The following is a 21,758-nucleotide window of genomic DNA, read 5'->3' on the forward strand; positions in this document are numbered from 1 at the left end:
TGGAGGAATCTGGCTCGCTGACATCAAGCTATACTACAAAGCTACAGTAATCAAGACAGTATGGTACTGGCACAAAAACAGAAATATAGATCAATGGAACAGGATAGAAAGCCCAGAGATAAACCGACGCCCATATGGTTACCTCATCTTTGATAAAGGAGGCAAGAATATACAATGGAGAAGACAGCCTCTTCAATAAGTGGTGTTGGGAAAACTGGACACGTACATGTAAAAGAATGAAAGTAGAACACTCCTTAACACCATATACAATAGTAAACTCAAAATGGATTAAAGACCTAAATGTAAGGCCAGACACCATCAAACTCTTAGAGGAAAATTTAGGCAGAACACACTGTGACATAAATCACAGCAAGATCCTTTTTCACCCACCTCCTAGAGAAATGGAAATAAAAACAAAAATAAACAAATGGGACCTATTGAAACTTAAAGGCTTTTGCACAGCAAAGGAAAACATAAATAAGATGAAAAGACAACCCTCAGAATGGGAGAAAATATTTGCAAATGAAGCAACTGACAAAGGATTAATCTCCAAAACATATAAGCAACTCATGCAGCTCAATATTAAAAAAACAAACAACCCAATCCAAAAATGGGCAGAAGACCTAAATAGACATTTCTCCAAAGAAGATATACAGATTGCCAACAAACACATGAAAGGATGCTCAACATCACTAATCATTAGAGAATTGCAAATCAAAACTACAATGAGTTATCACCTCACACCGGTCAGAATGGCCATCATCAAAATATCTACAAACAATAAATGCTGGAGAGTGTGTGGAGAAAAGGGAACACTCTTGCACTGTTGGTGGGAATGTAATTTGATACAGCCGCTATGGAGAACAGTATGGAGGTTCCTTAAAAAATTACAAATAGAACTACCATACAACCCAGCAATCCCACTACTGGGCATATACTCTGTGAAAACCATAATTCAAAAAGAGTCATGTACCAAAATGTTCATTGCAGCTCTATTTACAATAGCCAAGACATGGAAGCAACCAAAGTGTACATCAACAGATGAATGGATAAAGAAGATGTGGCACATATATGCAATGGATTATTACTCAGCCATAAAAAGGAACGAAACTGAGTTATTTGCAGTGAGGTGGATGGACCTAGAGACTGTCATACAGAGTGAAGTAAGTCAGAAAGAGAAAAACAAATACCGTATGCTAACACATATATATGGAATCTAAAAAAAAAGAAAAAAATGGTCAGAAGAACCTAGGGGCAAGACAGGAATAAAGATGCAGTACTACTAGAGAATGGACTTGAGGATATGGGGAGGGGGAAGGGTAAGCTGGGACAAAGTGAGAGAGTGCCGTGGACATGTATACACTACCAAAATAAAGTAGATAGCTAGTGGGAAGCATCCGCATAGCACAGGGAGATCAGCTCGTTGCTTTGTGACCACCTAGAGGAGTGGGATAGGGAGGGTGGGATGGAGAGAGATGCAAGAGGGAAGAGATATTGGGACATATGTACATGTATAACTGATTTACTTTGTTATAAAACAGAGACTAACACACCATTGTAAATCAATTATACTCCAATAAGGATGTTAAAAAAATTTAAAAAGAGCTGGTTATGTCCTTACTTATCTTGCCATATTCGGACAGTTATATTTCCTAAGTAACAGCTGGTGCTTGTAGGCAATTTAGACTTCTTACACAATCCAAGATCAGAATCCTGGGAGTATGATTAGTTACCATGAAATAGACTTGTCTTCCCTGAAGGAGCATAGACTTCTTTTTTTTCCTCAGCTCCACAGTCAAAATTGAGCTAGATAACAAAAACTTCAGAAATCTTTTTGTTAGAACTTCTCAAAATACAGAAAAAGAGAGAAGACAACCCTCAAACCTCCTTGGTAAAAGTAATAGTGGCAAAGTCATTATTTTAGCACCTTTGTCTTTCCAGTTTCGAAGGAGAGAGGGAAATATCTCATGTCACCCTGTTGGTCTCTCTACTTTTATCCTGAAACCATGAAAAGACCCACCAATTACAAGAATGACAGCCAACTTGGAAATTTTCCTGTAACTGTTATCTTCTTCATCCCATAAATTTAAAGATCAATCTGAGAACAACTTGTGTTGCAGTGTGATCCAAGTAAGTGCAATTATTAGGGTGAATCAGGAGAACCCGACAGTGTGATTTCTTGTCACATTAAAGGAAGTACTATCCTTATGGTTCATAGAATGAAGGGCACTTTCGGGCAATTTGGCTCAGGTCCGGAGAATATTTCACTATGAGAATGCATTTTAGTTTAACATGGACAGTAGGCAGACAGATGTGTATCAAATAGCATCTATAAGAGCATGTGAAAATTAATTTTTCACAGCCGGTAAGATATAAATATAGTAATGTTTCTCATTTTAAACTGTCATTTCCATCAAGCAGAAGTGTGATATATTAGGGAAAAATTCAGAGCCTATAAATAGTATTGTCTTGGAGTCCTCATCTTTGGGTAAATGGACAAGGGTGGTGGGGATTCCTTTCCCTGAATATAAGCTTAAGTTGAACTTTCCCTGAAACATTTACATTTGGTTGTCTTGAAAGCACATTTTTTAATTGAAGTATAGTTGATTTACAGTGTGGTGTTAATTTCTGTTGTACAGCAAAGTGACTCAGTTATACACAATATATACATTCTTTTTTATATTCTTTTCCATTACGGTTTATCACAGGATATTGAATATAGTTCCCTATGCTATAGAGTAGGACCTTGTTTTTTGTCCATTCTAAATGTAATAGTTTGCATCTACTAACCCCAACTCCCAGTCCTTCCCACCCCCACTCCCCTTCCCCTTGGCAACCACAAGTCTGTTCTCTATGTCTATGAGTCTGTTTCTGTTTTGTAGATAGGTTCATTTGTGTCATATTTTAGATTCCACATATAAGTGATAACATATGGTATTTATCATTCTCTTTCTGACTTACTTCACTTAGTATGATAATCTCTAGTTACATCCATGTTGCTGCAAATGGCATTATTTAGTTCTTTTTTATGGCTGAGTAGTATTCCATTGTATATACCACATCTTCTTTATCCATTCACCTGTTGATGGACGTTTAGGTTGTTTCCATGTTTTGGCTATTGTGAATAGTGCTGCTATGAACATAGGGGTGCATGTATCTTTTTGAATTACAGTGTTGTCTGGATATATGCCCAGGAGTGGGATTGCTGGATCATATGGTAATCCTATTTTTAGTTTTTTGAGGAACCTCCATACTGTTTTCCACAGTGGCTGCATTAACTTACATTCCCACTAACAGCATAGGAGGGTTCCCTTTTCTCCACAGCCTCACCAGCATTTGTTATTTATAGACTTTTTAATGATGGCCATTCTGACTGGTGTGGGGTGGTACCTCACTGTAGTTTTGATTTGCATTTCTGTAATAATTAGTGAAGCTGAGCATCTTTTCATGTGTTTTTTGGCCATCTGTATATCTTATTTTGAGAAATGTCTATTTAGGTCTTCTAAATAGTGCCCATTTTGAAAGCACATTTTACTCATCATCCTCTCTCCCAAACTTGGTCCTTTTCCTGCATTTCCTCTTTTGTACATGGCACCTTCATCTGTTTAATTGAACATAACATAAACCCAGAAATCATCTTAGATACCTCCCTCTTCCTCACCCCCTTATCCAATCCATCTTAACTTTTCTGTAACCGTCCACTTTTCTTCCTCTCCACTGTGATCATCTTAGTTCAAGCCTCCATCAGAAGTCACTTGTCTTGGACTTCCCTTGTGGTGCAGTGGTTAAAAATCTGCCTGCCAATGAGTTTGAGCCCTGGTCCGGGAAGATCCCACATGCCGGGGAGCAACTAAGCCCGTGCACCACAGCTACTGAGCCTGCACTCTAGAGCCCACGAGCCACAACTACTGAGCCCACATGCCACAACTGAAGCCCGCAAACCTAGAGCCCATGCTCCACAACCAGAGAAGCCACCGCAATGAGAAGCCCACACACTGCAACAAAGAGTAAGCCCTGCTCACCACAACTAGAGAAAACCCACGCGCAGCAATGAAAACTCAGTGCAGCCAAAAAAATAAAAGAATAATAGGAGAATATATTTTTTTAAAAAAAGAAGTCACTTGTCTTAGTGCCCTGGCATTGTGTTTTAAAATGTACCCAGGATTTGTTTTAATCAGGTATGGTAAGACCTACAGACACAGAGATGACTGACATGAAGGAAAAGTCACAGATCTCTAGAAACAGGAAGCATGGCACACCACTCAGTGGGCCCACATGGGGAAGCACCAGGACTGGTCAAGAGGCAGAGGGAGTGAGGGGAAATTGTGGACAAGAGCTTTTATTATGGTTTCCATAGGAAGAAATGGGTGAGGCAGGGTAAACAGGCATAGGATGTGCTACTTTGAATAATTCCAGTGGGTTCTGGGGCACAGGAGCTGTCCCTGGTTGTCTGTTACCTGTCCCTGGGTGATTAGGGCAGGAGGATAATTGCCAGGAGTATAAGAGCTAGTAAAGGTGGTTGGAGGGTTGGGCTTTGGATTGGTTGGTTTGCATATAAAAGGAGTACTTGCAGGGGAGTTCTTTACTATTAGCCCTGGGAGTAGCAGTCTCTTCAGGGTCAGCAAAGTCCAAATATCAAAACCTCAGAAACACCTGTTTAATACACCTTGTAACTAGTCTACTTATATCTCCTCTCCCCCACCAGAGTGAGAGATCCTTTAAAAATACATATATGAAAACATTTGCTCCTTAGTCCCAAATCCATCAGTAGCTCCCCATTGCTCTTCCTAGGAGTCGTGAATGATATGGTCCCTACTTACCTATCAGGCTTCATTTTGCACCTTCTTCCCTTTATGAACCACAGCCATGCTAGCTTGCTTTCAGCTCTTTAAATGTGCCTTATTCCCTCCCTGGACTGTGACATGTACAGTCCTTTCTGAGTGGAACGTTCTAACTTACTTCCTCTTCCCTATGTTGCTACCTAAGCACTCTGGAGCTATCAGTTTGAGCATCGCTTCCTTAGTGAAGACTTCCCCTCCATCCCCAGACCAGGTCATGACACATTCCCTGTTTTAGACTCTCATTGCATTTCATAATCCTCCTTCAGCATACTTGTACTTATCAAAGCTTGTGATTACACGCTGATTTGTTTGATTAATTTCTGATCCCTTGGATCCATGAAGGCAGAACTGTGTCCATTTGATTCGCATTATGTTCCTGATTCCTAGCAGAGTGCCTCCATAAATATAGAAGCCTTCAATAAATATGTGTTGAATGACTGAATAAACGCCAGTTTTGGTTTAGGATATAGATAATATATTCAACTTAAAGACTGAGTTGGAAAAACAGAAATGGTCTTCCTGAGACTGCTTTTTAAAAAGCACTTGAAGCTGATGCATAATTGCTCTGAGTGATGTGTTATTGAAGTGATGGGAACCATACCGACTGTCTCTACTGGGCATTGTGTGTCATGGCAATAAGATGTCTGACATGATTTGGAACATGAAGAAAATAGATTGTGAAAAGTCATAAATATATGGAAGGTTTTTCCCTTCTCATGAGGATCACCTGAAAATTGCTCTTAGTAGCCAGTGGCATGTTTTATGGCTGACTCTTAAGGGAAGATAAGAAAAGGTGGTCTGTGGGAAGATCTTTTTAGACCGTATATAGAAAGGGAAACTTCGACTTGCTTTTCTTTTACTCATGCTTTATAAAAATTTATAAAAACACTGCATAACTTTAACCACTTCCCAGATGTTTATTATGAGGAAAGAATCCTAAAAAAACAAGCATCTATACACTGGATTAGTTAAGATTAGACTTGAGCTCTGGGTACTCTGAAAAGAGTGATAGAATTTCAAATTTTAAAAAAGATAGAGGTTGTCAAACATGTAAGCTAGAATAACTAAAGTGCCACAGAACAGAGCAGACAATTCCCTGTCACGGTGGCTCTACTGTCCTAACGGGAGATGTCAAAGCTCTTTCTTTTATATCATTTCAGAAGGCACGATGGAGTTTTAAAATCTTTTTTTTATATAGTACTACTCTCCAGTTCCCCACTTATCCACTTCTTCTTCTCCAGGGCTTATCTTCTCTTTGCATAGAGGAAGTAATATAAAAATTTGATCAGATGAAGCAGAGAATTGATGTAATATACCAGATTGGATGTTGCAACTGGATGGTTATGGTGGCTGTGGTGTATATTTGATCTGCATAATACTTTGGTGTGTCCTGCAAAGGGTGTGAAGTTTTGTGAATATTTTTCAACACTTGAAATTAAGAGACTACACGTTAACATTCATACTTTAACTGAAAAAATGGGACACCCTGGGAGTCCTGAGCCTACGTTTCTGCACAACCCTGTTGCCCTTGCTGAGTGGAGTCCTTAACCAGGGCACATGCTCGCCAGTGTGCCAGTATCCCTACATGGCCCATGTCACATTTTTGTATTAACTGTCTGGCCCCTGCAGGCATTTGACTTTGTGATTCTTAAAATATACGATACAAGCAATTACATCATTTCTCCATTTGCTTTGACTGCAGAGAGGGTCTTTTCACAGACGAATTCATGTAAAGAGCTCCTTTCTGAAATCCAGAATATGCACAAATTGCAGTGAGCAGAGTGCAGTGACTTAGCTTGTGGATCACTTCTCTGTGAAACTTTAAATACGTAATTCCCTTAGATCTTACTGTCGTAAAGATTTTAAAAACTTACTTCTTACAAAACTGTCAGATGTTTCTCTTCATACTTATGGCAAAAGAAGAAAAATTACTGGGCTATTTAATTCCTAAGATCTAAAAGATGGCATGCAATGGCTATTTATAATGTTAGTGGATCATTACCTTATTTTTTGAATACCCTAAGCAGCTTAGCTTGTTAATACCCTAAGACTCTTACAAGAAAAATCGCAAATGGGCAAGACACTTACCTAGAAGCTAGTTTGTGACTATTTGCTTTACTTTTCAATATTTGCTTTACTTTGCAAATAAGTGGCTTAAAATTAGATTAATTAGGCAACGTAGAACAACAGGGAAGTAGAGCCAAAATATGGATCAGGAGAAAATATATATAAATAAATCAAGAAACACACCATCTTTGCGGCTTGTATTCCATGGGATGAAACCTTTCTAATGTTAGTGTGTCCCTACTCTTCTTACTTATTTACATAGTGATGAGAAGTTGAATTCATGAAATTGGAAATTAGATTATTTTCCATTGTATCTTTAGCACAGACAAACTAGCACATAATAAGCATTCAGTACAAACATATACACATGCAAGTGAGTTATAATCATTTTTGTGAAGGACAGCTCAAGATTATTGAAGTAAGCTTAGAGGTACTTAGAGGTAAACTTAGAGGTAGCTTAGAATACTTTAAAACTTTGAATTTAATAATGGGATAAATTGGCGTAGTTTGTGTCCCAAAACTCTTAGGATCCCAGAATATACATCTACCTACCCTCATCCATGGACCCATGGTTCTGTGGAAAAGCAACTCTTCTTGTGCCATTCTTTACTTTCAACCTTAGAACATTACTCTGCATTCAATAGTATCTTTTATCTCAATATTTGTTTACTGGCAAACTATTCTCAGCCTACTCCAATAATAATGTCAACAAAAAACTCATGTGCAGGGCTGCTAATTTGGTTGGGTGGGTCTTGCACAACAAGACTGTGGCCAAGAGAGCTTGAAATCTAGTGTCTGGGTGGTTGCAGGGAACCTCACCATCTGATCCATCCTTCTCATTGATCACCTTCCTCTACTCCTATTGACCAGCACTTTGCTCAGGTGTCTACCACAGACTTGAACTTTCTTGTGAGTTTCTTTGTTCAAAAACATAACAAAGACTTCTAGTTTTGAATTCCACATGTAAGGAGATTGGAAATCACTGCTTCATTCTAACAACAAGTGAAAAGCTTAACAGATTGCAAAATCAACAACTCTTCTAGGATCATTAAGAAAAGAGAGGACATAGGGTAAACTGCTGCCTCCAAATTTAGAAAGACAGACAGGCAAATATAGGGAGACATGGCTTAGTGGAGCAGAGACTCACAAGCAGAAACTGACACAGGAACCAGTGCTGGAGTAAGAAAACCTAAACTGTAATTGGTAGCTATTAAGCAAACTATATTAATAATCACTTTGAACAGCAATGTTCTAAATGCATCAATTAAAAGGCAGTGATTGTCAGAGTGTATCAAAAAAATAACATCTAGCTATATGTTGTCCACAAGAAACTACCTTTAAATATAAAGACTCATATAGATTAAAAGTAAATGGATGGAGAAAAATATGCCATGCTAACACTAATCAAAAGGAAGCAAGCATAGCCATATTAATTTCAAACAAAGCAGACTTCAAAGCAAGAAAAGTTATCAGAGATAAAGGGGCTAATGCCCTAACAATTCTTAACATGTATGCACATAAAACAGAGTGTCAAACTATGTGAGGAAAAAACTGATAGAACTGCAAGAAGAAATAGATGAATCCACTATCATAGTTGAAGACTTCACTACTTCTCTATCAGAAATGGATGAATACAGCAGGCAGAAAATCAGTAAGGACATAGCTGAACTCAACAGTACCATTAATCAATACAATAAAATTGACAACTATAGACTACTTCTTCCAACAACAGCAGAATACACATTATTCTCAAGCTTACATGAAATATCACCAATATAGACCATATTCTGGGAGATAAAATACACCTTAATAAGTTTAAAAGAATAAAAATTATATAACATCTGCTCTCAGATCACAATGGAATAAACCCAGAAATCAATAATAGAAAGATAACTGGAAAATCCCCAAATAAGTAGAGATTAAACATGATACTTTTAAGTAACAAAGGAGTCATCTAAGAAATTCCAAGAGAAATTTTGAAATATATTGGTAAATGAAAATGAAAACACAACTTATCAAAATTTGTAGAATGCAACAAAAGCAGTGGTTAGAGGGAACTTAATAGCAGTGAATGTATATATTAGAAAAGAAGAAAGACCTAAAATCAGTCATCTAAGCTTCCATTTTAGGACAGTAAAAAAAAAAAAAAGCAAATTAAATCCAAAGTAAGCAGAAGAAAGTGAATAATAAGAATCATAGGAGAACACAATAAAATTGAAAACAGGGAATCACTAGAGAAAATCAATTAAAGCAAAAGCTGGTTCTTAAAAAGATCAGTAAAACTGATAAGCCTCTAGCCAGGATAGCTAAAGAGAGGGAGAGAGAAGATATAAATTACTAATATCAGAAATGAAAGAGGGGCCATCACTGCAGATCCCATGGACATTAAAAGAATAATAAAAAATAATAATATGAACTATGCCCACAAATAAGATAATCTAGATGAAATGGGCCAATTTTTAAAGGACAATCTGCTAAAACTTACAGAAGAAGAAATAGACATTTGAATAGGCCTATGTCTATTAAAGAAACTTAATGAACAAACAGAAAGCACAAAGCCCAGATATGTTCAGTTGTGAATTCTAACAAATATGTAAGGAAGAAATTATACCAATTTGGGGCTTATATCTACTAAAGAAATTTAATTAACAAACAGAAATCACCAAGCTCAGATGTGTTCAGTGGTGAATTCTACCAAATATGTAAGGAAGAAATTATATTGGTTCTCTAAAATCTCTCTCAGAGGTTACAAACAGAGGGGATATTTCCTGACTCATCCTATGAGGCCAGCATTACACTAATACCATAAGGAAAGACATTAAAAGAAAAGAAAACTATAGACCAATATCTCTCATGAATAGAGATGCAAAATCCTCAACAAAATATTAGCAAATTGAATACAAAATGTATAAAAGGAAGTATACACTATGATCTGTGGGTCTACCCCATGTATGCCACGCTGATTCAACATTTGAAAATCAATAAATATAATCCATCACATTAACAGGATAAAAAGAAAAAAACACATGATCGTATCAGTAGATGCAGAAAAAGTATTTGACAAAATGCAACCCCCATCCATGATAAAAATTTTCAGTAATGTAAGAATAGAGGGGGACTTCCTCAAGTTGATAAAGACTATCTACAGAAAACCTAGAGCTAACATTATACAATGGTGAAAACTGCAAAGCTCTCCCACTCAGATCAGCTACAAGGCAAGGATGTCCACTCCTTTTCAACATCATACTGGAAGTCCTTGCTTATGCCATAAGACAAAAAAAATAAAAGGTGATACAGATTGGGAAGGAGGAAATAAAACTGTCTTTGTTCACAGATGACATAATCATTTTATAGAAAATCCATAAGAATCAACAATATCCACAGAATGCACAACACTGTGAGTGAACTATAGACTTCAGATGATTATGATATGTCAATCTATAGACTTCAGATGATTATGAAGTAAACTATAGACTTCAGATGATTATGATATGTCAATGTAGGTTCATCAGTTGTAACAAATATATCACTCTGGTGGGGCACATTGAAAATGGAGGAGGCTATGCATGTCTGAGGACAGGGGATACATTGAAAATCTCTGTACCTTCCTCTCAGTTTCGCTGTGAACATAAAACTGTTCTTAAAAAATCTTTTAAAATGACAACAACAAAACAGAATGAAGGGATCTAATTGGCTCAGATTTCTTTGTGGATATCTCGTTTTGGGGGTTAGATATTCACTTCTTACCCAATCAACTGTAACGGGAAGATTTATGGAGCCCACTATCTAGCAGGAGTTATGGATAAAGCAGGATATAATAGTGTCATAGTCTGTCTGGGCTACTACAGCAAACTACCAGAGACTAGGTAACTTCTAAATAATATAAATTTAATTCTCACAGTTCTGGAGGCTGGAGGTCAGAGATCAGGGTGTCAGCACAGTTGGATGAGGGCAATCTTCTGGGTTGCAAACTTCTCATTATATCCTTAAATGGCAGAAGGGGGTAGGGAACTCTGTGGTGTCTCTTTAAGAGCATTAATCTCATTCAAGAAGTCTCTGCCTCATGACCTAATTACCCCCAAAGGACCCACCTCCTGACGCCATCACTTTGGGAGTTAGGTTTCAACTTATGAATTTTGGGGAGACAGTAATATTCAGAACATAGCAAACTGTATAGGTGAAAGTTTGAGCAAGGGGACTACTCTGAATCTAGCTGTAGCTAAAGGACATAAGCCCCTCCAAGAATATAACTGATGGAGAACACCACTCATCTAGCCTGTATGGGGCTTGAGGAGCAATGCAATTCAAGAACACAACAATCTAAGTTTGGACAAAGCCTCCATTCACTAGTGGCAGACAGAGCTATAATCAAATTGAGGTGATGAATGATGGCAGCATCATGGCAAGTCAGACCATTAGCACCCAGAAGAAGTGAGAATCACTGGATGGAGGAAAGTCTCCTTTGCTGTAGCAAAATCAATAGTGACTGATGGGATGGAAATTTGAAACTGGGCAATTCAGATGCTCTTAATGTGACTTAAAGCAGTGCTACTCAAGTGTGATTTGTGAGCTGGATGGAAATGCACATTCTCAGTCATAAAGCTCAACCTAATGAATCAAAATCTCTGGTGGTGAGAGACTGATTCTCTAGGTGATTTGGGTGTGCACTCAAGTTTGAGAAGTGCTGGCTTAGAGGATAGAGTCTTCCCTACCTGATGGAAGACTTCATAAAAGATGGGGGAGAAAATAGCCTGGGAGGGATGTGAGTGCATTAGTTCTGGGGCTTGGAGAGACAGAGATCTTTGGAGCAAATAACAATTTAAAAGTGGCATCCAGGATTTGTAAAGAGAAGCTTAGTTACTCTTAGGGAGACGTTAGTATAAATAAGGAGCAGAGCTTCTGGAAAAAGAGAAGCTTCTGGAAAAACACCTCTTTCTTTCTACCCCAGGAAAATCTGAACTGACTCACAAGGTCAGAGATAAAGATGTCCTCCAGTCACGTCCACCTGTGTAGGATCAAGGACATGGCTCAGGGGTTCATAGACCTATAGACACAGATCTCATGGATACTGCACATACCAGATAATATTCTCTGGGGGCCCCCAGCAGGGTTTGCCAACTGTAGCAAATGCTCAAGAGTTTCTTCCCCAACACGAATTCTTATGAAAGGTGTAGAAAGTAAGGCTACATTTCTTTTTATAGTGGATGATTATTATAAAGATCTTTCTGATTTTCCCTGAGGGCCTTGGAATATGTAGATTAAATAATTTTTTCATGCCCAGGGTAGATATTTTTTTATCTGCACGAGTTTATTAAGTAGAATGTGATAACATCTATGAACCAGGCTGGGCACTCTCCTTTGAAGCCAGGCTACTTGACAGAATTTTTTAAAAGCTCTGGGTCACTGCTGTTCTCTACCTGTATTTCCTGATCTACCTTATTCCCAAAACAAATACAAAGGACACCGGATAATGTCCAGTCACCCTTAATGCCATGGAAATAAACAAGATGACCCAAAGACTTCCTACTTTGTATGATTCCATGAAGATCAAAGTGAATCAGAGCTTTGCCATTTCTACCAGTTACAATTATTATAAACATCTTCATCAGTTCTTCAATAACATTCTATCCTGGCTTGGCTAATAAAATTGATGGACTTTGACATGTAATATGCACAGATGCTAATAAAACTGTTATGATAGGTATGGTCATGATAAGTTATTTTTGAAGATGCATATTTGGAGGGATGTTCTATTGTTAAATACTGTACTCTTTAAGTCCAGGTCTAGATCTAACTGCAGCTCAGCCTCAGAAAATATTGATTTTAAATTAAGTTTGACATTTAATCTTTCTATCAAATCAGAAGACTGTATGAAGACAAAAAGGGAGATAGAGGTTGGACTTTAGAAAACAAACGAAAAAATGTGATAGTAGCTCTTAGGTAAAACTGGGTGGTATTTAAAAAGTAATCCATTCAACAAATAGTGAATTTAGATGCCGTATCTTTTAGAAAATTAGCTTATAAATCTAACTTTAAATTTTTGTGAACAATTTTAGTTGATGAGACAGGTTATGGAGAAAATCAAGTTGCATTTATAATTTATCATATGAGTTTCATTATCTTTAGACAATGCTGTGTATGAGAGGACAAAGAATTCCACTATTTTCTCTCCAACATGAAACTGATAGGATCTCAGGGTAGCCACAGACATGGCTGATGGATAGATCCAGTAGGTCAGTTATCTCCCCAAATCTACCTGATAGAAACCTGAAGTAATAAGTTATTTTACATAAATAAAACCTTTAAGAACGATATGAAAATTTTTACTCTTTCAGTCAGACCCACCCAAAAACTTGCCTTTGGACATAATGACTACCCTTTGAAGCTCTAATGCTGGAGTATGAGTGAGCCTCATTAATAATCTGATAGTGTAATGAAGTTACCTCCCACATATTTGAGGTTGCAAGACCCTGATGTGTCATGTTTTAGGCCAGAATACTTTGTGTCAGACTGAGGACAGCTGCAGCTGGCCATTTTCTCTTCCTGATAAAGGACATCTGAATATAAGTCGGGGAACCATGGTACCAATCTCTAATGATCAGTCCATGAGTACTTGCCAAACAAATCTACCTGGTTTATGACCATGTTTGTTGTACTTACTTAATTAAATTTGACAAAAAAATGTATGGAGTCTATACTAAGTGCAAGGTGCTGTGGAAGAATCAAATATAATAAAATATATAATAGTGTTTGATATAATCATGACAAGTTGCTGTTAGGTCTTCATTGTTTCCAAAGTGCTGGCACATTCATTATCCCATTTGACCTTCTCAACAACTCTTACCCCTCAGAGTTGAGGAGACTGAAGTTTGCACACTTTCTCACTGTCACACTTATCTCTGCCCAACTTGCATCACAGCAATTGATTTGTTGCCATCCACTCTTTATTGATGAACACCATGTGGTGGAAAACATCACTGACACAGGATATCCTGGTGGCTGAGCCACTCTTCACCCTGGACGTGAAAGATGCTGCCTGCCAAGTGGAACTGACCCGGAAGGTGAGAGGTTTGCAGCATTAACAGGTGCTTTTCACGTCGTCATCAATTACGGTCATGGCACCGCTCTGGTTCTTTTAACCTTCATCTGAAGCGTGATGCCTCTGTTAAGACTTGATTTTGGATGGAAGAAAAAGAATCTCTCTCCTGGAGACCAAGCTCACTTTATCAAATGCATTTTAGGACAGGACAAAACCTACTCCTCTCTTTACTTTGTGTGAAATCCTCTCCCTAGAGCAGACTGGAGAGTCTTAACCAAGTACATCAAATGTCAACATATTTTTTCCAACGAAAGGTTTCACATATTTATTACTAAGCCCCAAAGCACTAGTGCAGAAACACTGACAACAAAAGAACCAACCATTCCATTTCTCCCATAAAACACATGTGGCTTTTCAGACAGTAGTGATGTTCCCACTACTGTGATATGGTAAGATGCAAGTGACCTTGACACAACATAAATGTGTGCCACTTCATATTTGAGCCTCCTTATAGACCCAGCTTCGTTCTTGTCCAATGTCTTCTCTTGGAGTTGTATCTGATTTTATTACCAGTTTTCATTCAAATACATTGGGGAATGGGATGATTCAGCATTTGTTTCTTGGCCAGGAATTGCTTGATCCTGAAAGTCTTGTGAGGAGACCTGGCAAGGAGCAAATTCAACCGCACATAGGATGGCAGAGAAGAAAAGAGAGCAAATGTCAACATCTGGCTTCTTATTAACATTTAGCTCCAAACCTAGAAGAACTCTATCATACTCTCCCTTTATTTTGTTTTCTGTTTGTTTGTTTTGTTTTTACTACCTGATCTAATCCATCAGTAAGTCCTCATGGCTTTTTCTCCAAAATCTATCCCTTCTGTCCAACCTTGTCCCCTCCTCTCCCTTGCAACCCCTTGAATTCAAGCTACCAAGGCCTCAGGCTGCCCTTCTCTGGCAGGCGCCATGGCTCTAATGATTCCTTCTCCTTTCACCCTTGGCCCTTTTAATGTCCAGCCTCCACAGAGGGACCAGATAAATGCTTTTAAAAATGTAAATCTTGTCACTCCCTGTCTCCTGTTTAAAATCTTTCACTGGCTGCCCATTGACATTGAACTAGAACCTGAATCCCTTACCTTGACTGCCAGGCCCTGCCTACGCGTCAGCCCCCACGGCCCCCACACCTCTCTCTGTGCTGCCTCCACACGCTGTTAGAATGTGCTGAGCTCCTCCCATCTGTGGTAGGCTGAAAAATGCTCCCCCAGAAAATGTATCCATGTCCTAATCCGTGAAATCTGTGAGTGTGACCTTACATGGAAAAAAGGGGATGTAATTTTTTTTGAAGTTGTGATTAAATTCGGTGTCTTGAGCTGGAGATACTGATTATTCTGAATTACCTGGTGGGTCCTAAATGCCATCATGATGTCCTTATAAGAGGGAGATTAGTCAGACACACACAGAGGAGAAAGTTTGAAGATGCTGGCCTCGAAGATTAGAGTCATTCGGACACAAGCCAAGAAATGCTGGTAGCCACCAGAAGCTGGGAAAGGCAAGGAATAGATCCTCCCCAGCACCTCCAGAGAAAGCATGGCCCTGCAAACACCTTGCTTTCAGACTTCTGGCCTCTAGAACTGTGAGAGAATAAATTTCTGTTGTTTCAAACCACCAAGTTTGTGTTAGGTTTTTACAACAGCTGTAGAAACTAACACACCATCTTAGGGCTTTTACGGTTCCTTCTGCCTGCAACTTATCCTATGAAACCTTCTGCCTCTCTCTTGCTCCTGAGGACGCAGTTGAAATACCAACTCTTCAGGGAGGACTTACCTGACCGAGCTAAGGTAGCCCGCCCCACTGAGACATTCTTTATCACATCACCTGTTTTATTTTCTTCATCATTGTTTATAAATTATTTATATTTATTTTTTCTTTGACTGGCTTATTATCTCATTCCAGTACATAAAACAGTATCTGGCATGTAATACCTGCTTATTAAATATTTGTTAAAGGAAGGAAGAAAAGAGGAAAGAACATTACTAATTGCTTGGTGATAAAGAAAATGTTATATAATAAACATCTGGGCTTTCAAAAAATTTTTTGGCTACTATGGTGAATGTCTTCTACTAGATAGGGTTGCCTATATACAATCCTATAAATAAAATACAGGGCACTCAGTTAAGTAGGAATTTCAGATAAACATAAATAATTTCAGTATAAGTATGTCCTACCTGATACTGCATGGGACATACTTGTGCTAAAAATTATACAAATTCAAATTTAGCTGGGCATCTTATTTTGTTTGTCTTATTTTTACTACCCCTGGCAAACCTAGCTGTAAACCACTATAGTCTGTCATAGACAGAGACTGTCAGAAGATGAAGGGATTAAAAAAACAACAACAAACAAAAAAACCCTTCCCTTGAAAATCTTGTCTCATGCAATTATTCATCAAAATCTTGGAACTACACACATATCAATAAGTTTATCCTTTTCTCTTTGAAGGAAAACTAAAGAAGTTGTGCTTGTTTACTCACAGCACTCAGGGAAAGGAAGGCACCCACTCTGCTAGAGGAAAGCCCTGATGGTTTCACATGTGAATCTGCATGGGTAGCTCCAGAACTGGGTATAGACTGATTCTACAGAGTAGATCTTGACACCAAAAGCATGATGCTTACTAGACTTCATCAAAATGAAAAAATTTTGCTATGTGAAAGAGCCTGTTAAGAGGATAAAAAGACAAGCTAGAGTATGGGAGAAAATATTTGCAAACCATACATCTGACAAAGGACTCATGTCTTAAGATATAAAGAACACTCAAAACTCCACAGTAAAACAAAGAAACAAACAAAAAGACAATTCAATTTGAAAATGGTCAAAAGACATTGAGACATTTCACCAAGGATATATGAATGGAAAATATGCACATGAAAAGATATTTGATATTACTTGTCATTGATGGAGGAAGTGAGCCTTAAGCCTGCAATCCATATTCTGTCTATCAGCCAGGATCCTGGGGAATAAAGTTACGGTTGATGGCAAGTAAAAGGATGCATGCACCCACTCAGTCCAGGATGAGAGGGAGAGTGGAGACCTGGCATCCTTGGCAGGGGCAGGCCCTGCTGGCTGTACTGACCCAGAGAGACCAGAGGAACAACCCTGTGCCATGAGAGCAGAGAACAGCCATCATGAGTGCAGTGGCTCTTAACATGCCAGGTCCACTCAATAGAGAGTGTGGCCTGATAACCATCAGGTCTGATAAGCCAACCTCTTCCCATGGGGGAGGGGGGAGTCAGGAGTAAGATGGGGGTGGACACTCCCTCTCTAACACCTCTTTGTCACAGAGAAAGTATATGTGGACACTCCCTTCCCTTTGGGTCAAGGCAGGCATATGAAAAGAGGAACATAAATATTTCTCCCTAAAATGCTGCCTTAAGGGAAGAAGGTATTTACAAGACCAGGTTGTCAGTAATACTGATGGATGCGACCAGTCTTTAAGCCTGCTAAAATAAGAGGCTCACTGAGAACCAAATGGTTTCCACTGGGCAACAGAAAGGTCAGAACGTCTCCCAAAGCATACTCCAATATTTGTGTTTACCTTGAAGTCCCTTGGAAATCTAAAAATAGAAAGTTCTGTGTTGAAAAGCTACCCAACAGTAAGGAAACGGAAGTGCCAGCCATCCAAATGCAGAGCTCCAAGCTGCATGCCTCACTACCTACTGTCATACAGCGTGGGGCTCAGTTCTGCTCCGCTCTTATCAATGAGTTCACTCACCACAATATAGGAAAACATTCTAGAAGAAGACATTCTAATAATGATTAAAAATATAAATCCATCACTAGGGGCAATGTTGTTTTCTTTTTAATTCATGAACAACATTCTTCTCAATCATCTCAGGAGGAAGGGAAATAAAAGAAGCATCTTAGTGAGGACCCACCCCCATCTTTCACAAATTTCCCTGGACTTTTGTTTTAAAGAAGACCAGAGACTACCACAGATACAGTTTTTCTCCTCAGCACCAACTTACAAAAAGTTTTGTGATCTTTTTGTTTTCTAAAATGCATTAATTTCACATTTTAAAGAAGACACTGAGCCCTAGTGGTTACGAATAGAATTAGGTGTATTTTCAAAGACTCAAACTTCAAGAACTGAGGCCGAGGTAAATTCATTCTTCCAGACCATTGTTTAATCTTTCTGATAGGTAATTCGCCCAATTCTATTCTTGTGCCTTAAAGAAATAAATGTAAACCTAATGGATGAGCCAGTGTAATTGGATCATTTTATTTGCTTTAAAAAAACCATAATATCTGGATCAAGTTGTGGACAAGAAGTTCTTCAAGTTTGGCTTCACAATACATTTTATATTCTTTTTCTTCTGTAAGTTTCTAGCAATATTTGAGACTCCTTAAAGTTTTATACATTTGAAAACTTTCTAGAATGTATAATCAACTAATTAAAAGGATTAATTATAAAAAGCAATCTTATAAATTTCAATTTTTCATTGTTTCTAATTAAAAAATAATATGTATGTTCATTGTAAAATCTCAATGCTTATAAAGTAAAAAATAGAAATTTCCCTTCCTTCTACTCCAATTCTACACTCCAGACATATCCATGGTTAATAGTTTGGCATGTATCTTTTCAGATTTTGTTTTTCTATTCACATAGAAACATATACGTAAATACATTTTAATTGTCTTTAATTTTTATTATGAAAAATTTCAAAGTTGAAGAAATTAGAATATTATAATGAGCCAATATATACCTATCACCCAACTTCAACTGTTTTCAATTTTCTGTCAATCTTGCTTTATCCATTTCCCACATACTTTCGTCCATCTCTCACTGGGTTATCTGTAAGCAAATCTAAGTCCTAATATTTTATTAGTAAATACTAAGGACTTTTAAAAATAATTACCACACTTAAAATTTTCTAAATGAATAACTCTTAAATAATATGAAATGGTGTTCAAATATTCCTAAATATTTGAAAATATATATAACTATATATATGTACATAAATATGTAACAGAACTATTACTAGACATAGTGCTATGTTTCTGCAGAAAAAATTTAAACTTTAAAAGTAAATTATAGATGAAAGAACGTTGTTGGGATCCATTGGGACTTTTCAGCTTATGTTTTACACCCCTTCTATTAATTTATAAAGTTCTACTATCTGAAGTCAGGCTTAAGGCTCACTTCCTCCATAAATGACAAGTAATATCTTTTCATGTGTATATTTTCCATTCATATGTCCTTAGTGAAATGTCTCAATGTCTTTTGCCCATTTTCAAATTGAATTGTCTTTTTGTTTGTTTTACTGTGGAGTTTTGAGTGTTCTTTATATCTTAAGATATGAGTCCTTTGTAAGATGTATGGTTTGCAAATATTTTCTCCCATCCTCTAGCTTGTCTTTTTATCCTCTTAACAGGCTCTTTCACATAGCAAAAGTTTTTCATTTTGATGAAGTCTAATATGCATCATGCTTTTGGTGTCAAGTCTAAGAAGTCATCACTAAGCCTTAGGTTGCCAGGATTTCTCCTATGTTATCATCTAAAAGTTCTATAGTTTTATGTTTTGCATTAAGGTCTATGACTCTTTTTGAGTTAATTTTTGCATAAGGTATGAGACTTAATTCAAAGTTCACTTTTTCTATGCATATTCAATTGCCCCAGTACCATTGGTTGAAAAGACTAACTTTTCAGAAATTGCTTTTTGTATCTTTGTCAAAAATCAGTTGGCTGTTCTTGTGTGGGGTTACTTCTGGCTTTTCTGTTTTGTTCCATTGATCTATGCGTCAATTGATTAATATAAATTTTATGTAATGTTTCTAAATATTTCCTACTATACACCCTAGGCACCTGCCCACTACAGTTCATTGCTGCTCTCAATCAGGGACTCTTAATTTTGTTCCTGGAATAAGTTTTTTGGTCTGTGGAGAAGATACAGAGAATCTTGAATATTATTCTGTTCTAATGGTACTGTGTGAATTTCCTTGTGAAAACATCTAATCTCTTTATTAAAAAATTTTTTTAATTATCAAGAACAGGAAAATTTCGAGTCTATCTTCATGTCATTTCTTATTTGATGTTTATGTAATACAAATGGCCCACATTTCATTTCTCTTTAATGCCCAACTTTCAACAACATGAATCCCCTTTCCATTTGCCTGTAGAAATTCGATTCTTTCTCTCAGGTCTCTGAGAATACTCTCTCATGCTTACATGTCTCACCAGTGTATCCCAGATGGCTGTCACTTTAGCTGGCCATCTGGTCTTGACCTCTGCTTAGCTTTTCTGGAGGCCCCTCTCGCTGCCTTGAGATGGGTCTTCTGCCAGATGCTGCTGTATTTCTCTCTATACTGCTTTGCTTCAGATATGGACACAGATGTCCAGGCCAGTCCCTAAATTTCCCAACATAATAGCTGGGACCAGGCTGCCTATTTAACAACACTTTACTAAAAACTTGAGTGTAATGCAGAGGATTGTGGCATAAACAATTTGAAACACACATAAAAATGATTTCAGGGTCAGGCTCGAGGCCCTCCACAGGTCCCCTACCAGACGCTCTCTCACCAGTCCCTGGCCTGCCCTGAAGTTGTGAAGGCTCGCTGCTCTTACCCCAAGAGGGGTGCCCTTGGGCATCTCCCCTTCTATATCTCAAGCTGCCAAACTCCTTGAGGCTCCAGAAAAGAAACTCTTTATTGTATAGCACAGTTTAAGGCCCACCTCCAAGAATTCCTTTTTACTGGACCAGGTTAACATCTTGAAACAACCTTTTTTTTTTTTTTTAAGATTTAATTTTATTTATTTTTGGCTGCGTTGGGTCTTCGTTGCTGTGTGCGCGCTTTCTCTAGTTGTGGTGAGCAGGGCTACTCTTCATTGCGGTGTGCAGGCTTCTCCTTGCGGTGGCTTCTCTTGTTGTGGAGCACGGGCTCTAGGCACGTGGGCTCAGTAGTTGTGGCACATGGCATCCAGAGCGCAGGCTCAGCAGCTGTGGCACACAGGCTTAGTTGCCCCACAGCATGTGGAATCTTCCCGGACCAGGGATTGAACCTGTGTCCCCTGCATTGGCAGGCGGACTCCTATCCACTGCATCGCCAGGGAAGTCCAAAACAACTTATTTTTATAAGGAGAACTTACTTCTTATTCAAAGGAGTTGGCCCTAGAGGTCCCACAAGATCTATAGTTTAGCATGTATAATAAGGAGTCTGACTCCACTGGTTAATGTTTGGCTGTATGTCCCCTTTAGCCTCATTCTTCCCTCTTCTTCTCATGTTCCACATCTGGGAAAATGATGGAGCAAGTCCAGATGCTCCCTCCTTCAGGATGGTAGGTGGTTCAAGCCATGCAAGCCTTTGCCTGTGCAGGGAAAGCCTCACTCCCGGCTCCATCCCCTAACCACAGCAAATACTCAAAGCCAGTCTCATTTCTTGCTCTCTTGAGCCATTTTGGGCCTGCTTGGGAGGCCTGCCCTTCTCGCCTCAGAAAGCCTCCATTATGTAATAATAAATCTCTTCATACCCTCTTGGTATTCATGTGACACCATCAATCTTGACACTCAAACCAAATTTTGGATGCGGGTCCATCCTGCTGAGACTGATTTGGATATCGTGATAACATCAGAATATGTCTCAAAAACATATTAGAGAATAGCTTGAGTTAAGTTTTGGCACTTCTTGCTCTTTTGGCAGTCCAGCGCTCTTTAGGGTTCCTTCATAAACAAGAGGTAAAGATGAGACTTCATGTCTTGTTTTGTTTATGCAAGACACACAAACATTCCCAAGAAAACTTCAGAGCTCACAGTCTAAATTTGTA

The 21,758-nt window shown here is 38.3% G+C and overlaps 1 pseudogene; it reads right to left on the reverse strand.

Moving 5' to 3' along the window:
• Positions 1 to 14,455: 14,455 nt before the first annotated feature.
• LOC116761190 lies at positions 14,456 to 14,674 on the reverse strand (annotated as a pseudogene).
• Positions 14,675 to 21,758: the final 7,084 nt, after the last annotated feature.

This window comes from Phocoena sinus, chromosome 10 (assembly GCF_008692025.1).
Source record: "Phocoena sinus isolate mPhoSin1 chromosome 10, mPhoSin1.pri, whole genome shotgun sequence".
Taxonomy (NCBI): Eukaryota; Metazoa; Chordata; class Mammalia; order Artiodactyla; family Phocoenidae; genus Phocoena; species Phocoena sinus.